Source organism: Trematomus bernacchii, unplaced genomic scaffold, assembly GCF_902827165.1.
Source record: "Trematomus bernacchii unplaced genomic scaffold, fTreBer1.1, whole genome shotgun sequence".
Lineage (NCBI taxonomy): Eukaryota > Metazoa > Chordata > Actinopteri > Perciformes > Nototheniidae > Trematomus > Trematomus bernacchii.
Window position 1 is genome coordinate 37,413 of NW_022987755.1, and position 7,882 is coordinate 45,294.

Consider the following 7,882-nt stretch of genomic DNA (forward strand, 5'->3'; position numbering starts at 1 on the left):
TACAAGTTATTACATCTGTTATAGAGGGGTACAAAAGGGTTACATCAGAATATAGTATTTTTTGTAAAAATGGTATTTGTAGAACATACAACTAATGCTATTGCTTAGTTCCAATCCCAGTGTGTGTGTGTGTGTGTGTGTGTGTGTGTGTGTGTGTGTGTGTGTGTGTGTGTGTGTGTGTGTGTGTGTGTGTGTGTGTGTGTGTGTGTGTGTGTGTGTGTGTGTGTGTGTGTGTGTGTGTGTGTGTGTGTGTAAGCCAGTTTGTGGAGTTGCTCTGAGTGAGAAGCAGGGAACACTTTTATTGTAAAAGGTAAACATGACTGAGGCGATGATGATCTGCTAATAAAAAATATTGTTATGGAAATGTAAAGAATTTATATTAAAACGTTTATTTATTTATTAAATAGTTTAGAAAGTCATTGTTTTATATATTTGTTGAAGATGTACGCTTTAAGGCCCCTTGGGTTTGGCGTAGGTGTTGTCAAATATTTGAGTCAATTAAAAACAATACTTACAACACATAATCACCACCTGCCCTTTATATAGACCACCCTCTGAAGCCAGCCTCTTCGATTCAGGACCAGAGATGCGGGCATGGCTACACGACACCGAGTTGGACCTCTGACGTTACACGAAAGAAGAAGACTAAAATACAAACACTTTGAGACGTGACCTTCTGTGTGAAACTAAACTTCATGTAAAATAATCTCTCTGTTCTGCATCTGAGCGCCTGCTTTTAAATAACATTCATTAAATATCAGCAGCGGTGAAAGTTCATTTACTCGAGTAATGTGCTTAATTAAGCAAACTTAATGTAATTGTACTTATTACGTATTTACTGCACTACATTCATCTAAATTACTTTAAAATGTTGATTTTGACACTCAAAACATGTGAATAACTTGTAAAATATCTTGTTTTAAAGGTAAATGTAACTATGAAAGATTATATATAAAACCTCAAACAATAAATGGGTTGATTGAAAAAAGAATTTAGTCATTTTTTGTGTAAATTTGTACATTGTTTTTACAGTTTTTAGGGTTTTATGCAATAATCAGTGGTGACATGTACATCAACATTTAGACAAGTGTTTTACTTAAAGGCACATTTCAGGTACTTGTACTTTACTTGAGTATTTTCTTTTTACTTTATATTTATATACACTTCATCTCAAAGGATAATCATGTAGTTTTTACCGCGCTACATTTATTTGACATCCTAAACTGTACGAATTTAAATATGAACACACAAAACATTTAAAGAACTGTAAAATATTAAGTGTGGCTGTTGAATAAACCATCAGAATCAGAATACCTTTATTAGTTCTCTTTTGACATTTGATATACTTTAACTGTTGGTACTTATACTCAAGTAAATACATAGATTAAATACATTGAATACATAACAGAGTTTCTCATAGTCATTTAGTAATTCGGGGGCGAGGCTGAAAATCTGCTAAATAATGTATTCATAAAAATAAAGTCTTTGTGTTTCATTCTGCTTGTCTTTATTGTCTCTATTTTGGATTTCAATCTGCAAGTCGACAAAGGAAGACCCTCATCTTCGCCTTAGCGTCTGACACTGTTGCTTTTATTGCTTTTAAATGGTCTATTGTTTTTAGTATAAGGCTGTTATTGTTGTTGTTGTATTTTTACTTATTTTATAGAGGCGAAGAAGTCCCTCCCTTTCCGGGGGAACTCCATGGGACCTTATTTTGGAAAAAGTATGTATTGAAGTCAATGGCGAGAGAGAAATGATCTTTCGATCCCGTTTGAATTGTGTCACGCATTACACATATGATGTTTGTCAATTTAAGTCAAACATTTTAAAATAGGTCGTAAAACTGTGAAGTAACACTTTTTTTGTGTGAAACCGCTAAATGAACATCTCTGGTCTCACACAACACACGTCACCAACACCAAGATGGCCGGATTTGTAGTCTTTCTAGTTGCATATTTTTGAAATTATCTTTTAAATTGACAAACATCATATGTGTAATTCATGGCACAATTCAAACGGGATCGAAAGATAACTTTTCTCTCTCCATTGACTTCAATACATTATTTTTCCGAAATAAGGTCCCATGGAGGTCCACCGGAAAGGGAGGGACTTCAACTCTCTATGGCTCGTGAGGTGAGCTGTGTGATTTCCTGTATTTCATTTGTTTCTTTATTTCTCTGAACAGCGCTTTGGTCTGGAGGTTTTAAAGTGCACTACAAATAAAGTTGTATTGTATTGTATTTTGAAAAAGAAAAACTGTCTCGTCTATCATCTGAATTCCTAAGCACACAGCTTCATCTGGCTTCACACATCATGGAAAAGTACTAGAATATTTTACACAGGCACAAGTAAAAGTGAAACTGTATATATATATCGAGAGCAACAATTGGGTTGCGGTCGAATACTCCAAAAATCAGCTCCTAAATTCTAACCCTATCGTCTATTCCTTGACCTCTGAGTGAAACGTCATGGGGTTAAGGGATAGTGGATAGGAGAATTCAAAAGGATTTAGGAGAAGAGACTGCGGTACTTTAGAGAATCGACTGCACTTTCACTATCCGACGTGTTTATGATGCGCCAGCGGAGGTCATAAATGTGCGTCTGCTGCTGTGGGGAAACTATGGAAACTACAGTTTTCTATACAGCGGACTACAACATGGATGTTTAATAAGAACGAGGGACTACTGTAAACTCATCTAGAGACTCTGCACCGTGCTCTGATGCTGTTATGCTTTATGAACGGGGACAACAGAGAAACATATTCTTCATGACCAAAGTTGGAATTGAAATAAAAAAGGAAAGTGAAACTTATGCTCGTCACCCTCTCCCTCCGGTCCACATTAATACAAATGATCCCAATACGTATGATTGTATGAAAAGATCTTAAAATCAATACAAATGTATTTATTATAAACGTTAGTCCTTAACATCTATCACTGTGTATATCACCATTCAAACATCTTTTAAAAGTTGAACAAACCCCACACAGCTCAGTAAAGACTGTGACATGTTGACTTTATTTAATCATTTCAGTCAAAACTAACGTTCATATTTCTCTTTTTGATTATAATACTGATGAACGTTCAAAACAAAGCACTTTGGCAACTTACCACATACGTTTTAAAATGCTTAATAAGCACCATAACTTTCATGATATCATTTCTCGTTCATAATCGGTTGTTTCTGTGAACGGCCGACTGTTGTGTGACGGCAAATGCCGCGGCCGCAAGGCATTGTGGGGCAGCATTTTCTCCTCTCCTTTCGGTTAGGGAGGTCCAGTGGTTCCTAAGCTAAAGGAGGTTATAAAGGAAGTTTGAAACCTCCTTTCTTTTCATTTAGAGAATTCGAACGGCACTTATCATGGCTGCCACTGAGGGACTTCCGGGTCATTTCACTCCGTTAGGAAGGTTCCTAAGCTAAATGGACTATTCGACCGCAACCTTGGTGTCAAAGTCGTTAGGCTTGTTTGAGACAAGCAAGACCTGCGCAGACCTGCGCAATTGCGATCAACGTCTTGCTAGTGCGTTGCATGATGGTTAGTCATGTTGTCCGACTTGCTCTGGAGGCTCGCCTACATGAGACGTTGAAATCTCGCGGGACAAAGACGCCCGCAGACTTGAGAGCGAGGCGCGGCGAGGCGGTCCAGTTTCTCTCCACGGGCTGCGGAAGCGAAATGCTTGATGGGAAACGACTCGCTGGTATCTGGAGCTGAGCGCTCATTGGTGGGTTTTACCCCGTGCTGGTGATGAAACTCTCCATTGGCTCGGCTAAAGTGTGTTGTTGTTTTGTGTCAGTTTTACGTCGCCACTTCCATTCACATTTTTCATCATTGTTCCACAATGTTTATCATCATTAAATTAATATCTATTTTATACTATACTTGCACTGCTTACCGTTTTCATACTTTATATATTTTAGCATATTCATACACACTGTTCATACTGTTCTGCTCACAGGCTGCTGTATATCTAGTGTATTCATACCCCTCACTGTTTATTCATCATTCAATTCATTCTATATTTTATTCTGTAGATTGTGTACATTACTTTTCACTTTGCTGCTTGTTGCACTCCTGGTTAGAAGCTAAACTGCATTCCGTTGTCTCAGTACCTGTAATCTGCAATAACAATACAGTTGAATCTAATCTTGAGCAGGAACAAATGTATTTACTTAGTACATATCTGACATTAATGATTAAACACATGTGTGCGTTCGTTAGAAGAGAGCAACTTGCTCTGTCATACTGGGTCAGGCTACAAGGAAGTGGAGAGGAAAATATCACAATCAGAATACTACAGGATTGCTGGGAATATACAAAGTTCCAGGGTCGTGGGTTTGGCTGGACAAGTAAGGAGAGAACGAGGGTATATGGAGTGGAGAACATCACGTTTGCCAAAGCAAGCCCATTTAGCCGTGTTCCCCCATGGCTTTCCCCAGAAGCTAACATGTGAGTTTCATAGAAAGGAAAAAAGAGTGGCAAATAAATGAAGTGGGAATTAAAACGAGTATGTACCTGAACGAAAAGTATTACAATTACCTCAAAATGTATACAGATGGATCTAAGAAGCAAGAATGCGTGGGGATAGGCGTGTACCAGAATTCAAAATATCAATCTCAAAACGAGTGTCACATAACTTATCAGTTTATACAGCAGAAATACTCGCAGCAATTATTAGGCTACAATAGGTTGAAGAGACCTGATAGGGTGGTGATATGCACAGACTCACTATCTGCTTTGGAAAGCATACAGTCGACAATAACTGTTAGAGAAGATTTCATTATTGAACTTAACCACTGCTTACTGAGACTTCAGAGAAGGGGAATAGATGTGCAGTTATGCTGGGTGCCTGCACATGAGGGGGTTCAAGGGAATGAGCTGATAAGTTAGCAAAAGATGCATTACAGAAGGAAATAGCAATACCAGTTTCACTTGGAAAAGGAGAAGGAAAAGCAATAATTAAGAAGAAGGGTATGGAAATATGGCAGAAAAGGTGGGAGGAAGATCAGAAAGGGAGGAGATACCACAAGTTACAGAAATCAGTCATAACAAAGATCTATACAGAAAGGAACAGACGGGAGGAGATCATCATCACTATAACGGGCCGTCTCCACGGCAGCGTTAAAAAAATCTTGGAGGTGGGCGTATCTGAAGCTTGGGGATTTTTTTGCGATCAACCAATCACATGAATCTCCCGCCCGCGACATACGAAGCCAAAAAGCCCGAAGTAAACTGGATATAAACTCCCCAAAACAGGCGAAAACATACCACTGTCTCTGCCACCTCCCTCCATGCCTGGCTCCTCCGGTTTATATCCCGGTAGGTCTGGTCATAAAGCACCGGGTGATTGATTCGCTACCGCTAATTTCTCCTCCATTTTTTGGAATATGAGGAAATGATCTGCGGGATATCTCTCCCAGCATACACGCCGTTTGATTGGCTAGAGCTTGAACTGTCAGATTTGCGTACACGGCATTTGATTGGCTGACGCTTCCTCCTCAGCTTCAAAAGTTGAACATTGTTCAACTTTGGATCTTGAAAATCCTGAGAATCTCCGCTCGCCTGCCCACAATGCATTTCGGCGAAAGCGAAAAAAAGTGACGTCACCCCATTCAAAGTGAATGGGCAGAAGCGTTTCAAGATTTTTTAACGCTGCCGTGGAGACGGCCCGTAACGCAGCCTACACACGGCGGCGTGCGTTTCCGCTTGGCGGTGGGCGTGTCTTGAGCTTGGGGAGTTTACGCGAGCAACGCGAGCAACAACCAATCACATGAATCTCCCGTGTCTCTCCCCAAGGGCTGGAAAATTGAAGAAGTGACCAGAAAGTCGGGTTTGTCAGCTGGAAAAAGCGATGTCTATTATTTTAGGTACTAAACGAACGGGGGCTTGCAAAACGTTTAGCTGCTGCAGGACACAAGAGTTTGCGGAAACAAGACATGAGTTGATAATTGGAAGGGGGGATCTGTGTAAAGTTTGTGATGGGAAGGGGGGGGGGGTTCTGTTTGCAGCGGGGTAAAAAGGCTTTAAAAAGGCTCCCGTGTATGAATCTCACCATAGACATTAATATCTAAAAAGCGATTTTTAATTCATGTCTATGGTGCTATTTTATGCAACATTGCATGGTGGCTAAATATACTGTCTATGCCTGCTGTCCATTCAAACGAAGTACACTGGATATAAACTCCCCAAACAGGCGAAAACCTACCAGTTTCACCCACTGTCTCTGCCACCTCCCTCCATGCCTGGCTCCTCCGGTTTGTATCCCGGTAGGTGAACAGGGACTGAAAGCACCGGGTGATTCCCTACCGCTACGATTATTTTCTCCTCAATTTTTTGGCATATGAGGAAATGAACTGCGGTCTGGCTCTGCCAGCATACACGCGGTTTGATTGGCTAGCGCGTGAACTGTCAGATTTGCATACGCGGGATTTGATTGGCTGCCGCCTCCGCCTCAGCTTCAAAAGTAGAACATTCTCTACTTTTGCAGCGAGCACCGCGAGGAAAGCTACGCTTTGCTCCCAGAATGCAGTTCGGCGAATCGTGACGTCACCCCATTCAAAGTGAATGGGCAGAAGCGTTGAAGAGTCACCGCACGCCGCCGTGTGTAGGGGCCGTAACTCAGATTGGATCATACAGGATTAAACGGCACAATGTGTATAATGGTAAAAAGCGAAGTTGAAGAATGCAGGGGGTGTGGAGTGAAAGAAAATGTGGAACACATCGTATTACACTGCAACATGTACAAAACAGAGAGGGAAAAACTAAGAGACAGGGTCAGAAAGGCAGGAAGGGAGTGGAGCCTGATGGGGACACTGGGGACAGAAGGTGAGGGGGTAAGAGTTACCAGGAAGGCCTGGTAAATATTTGAATGAAACAGGATTGATTGGAATAATTTAAAACAACGTAAATACATGGTATAATTCCACAAGTGGTGATAGGATGATATGGTGATACACACTCTTGTACAGTAGGTGGCGGTATGCACCTTAAAGTTGTTTGCAATCCGCCAAAAACCGAGAGAAGAAAAAGAAGCCGACTCCGAGCTGTCCGACTTCAGGCGAGCTTTTTGAGACCTCCCCCGGCTGCAATTGGCTATTCTCGTCTACTTTTGAGGCGAGCCGCAGCTCGTCTCAAACAAGCCTCTAATGGCGCATTTCCACTACACGGTCGGCCTCGGCCACACTCGGTACGGCTCGGTACGGCTTGGCCGCGTTGGGCCTTAACAGGGCCGACTCACTTCATGCTGCGCTTCCATTACAGTTTAGGAACTGGGGTAGTTACTATAGTAACGCAGTGTAGGCGGAGCCGTGACGTCATCTTCAGTGAGAAATCCAGAAACACAACACAGCCGTTAGCTGTGAGCACTCAGAGCTCACAGCTCCTTATATATGTTCATAAACTCGACAAAAGTTAAACAAGTACACACCACAGACTGCCTGTGTCATAGAGAATACAGTCGCTGCTTTATTTATGTCTGTATAGGCCGTTGTTGTGAGTGTGGACGGTCGGGGCATATACTGCGTTAGCTTAGCCAATCTCCATCTAGAAAAACACGAATTTTAAAAGGTTTTTCGCCTGCCGTCTGTCTGCAGACTTGACAAAGCATTAATTCATGGTTTTTACTAACCGGTATCAGTATGTTGTTACTTCGGCATCATTTTGAAACGTGTATTACAATTAAATCACGGTCAAATATGTCCATCTTGTTGTAGTTCTAGCCCTCTTGCCAGCGCTCCTCTCTCTAGCTTAGCATACTCAGCCCGACTCAGCCCTGTTTGTTGGCCCCGATAGAACCACAATTTTCTAGGGCCAGAAAAGAGGGGAAAAAGTGGCCCCGCGCCGTGCCGCGCCGGAACGAGGCCTAGTGGAAGCACAACCAAAAAA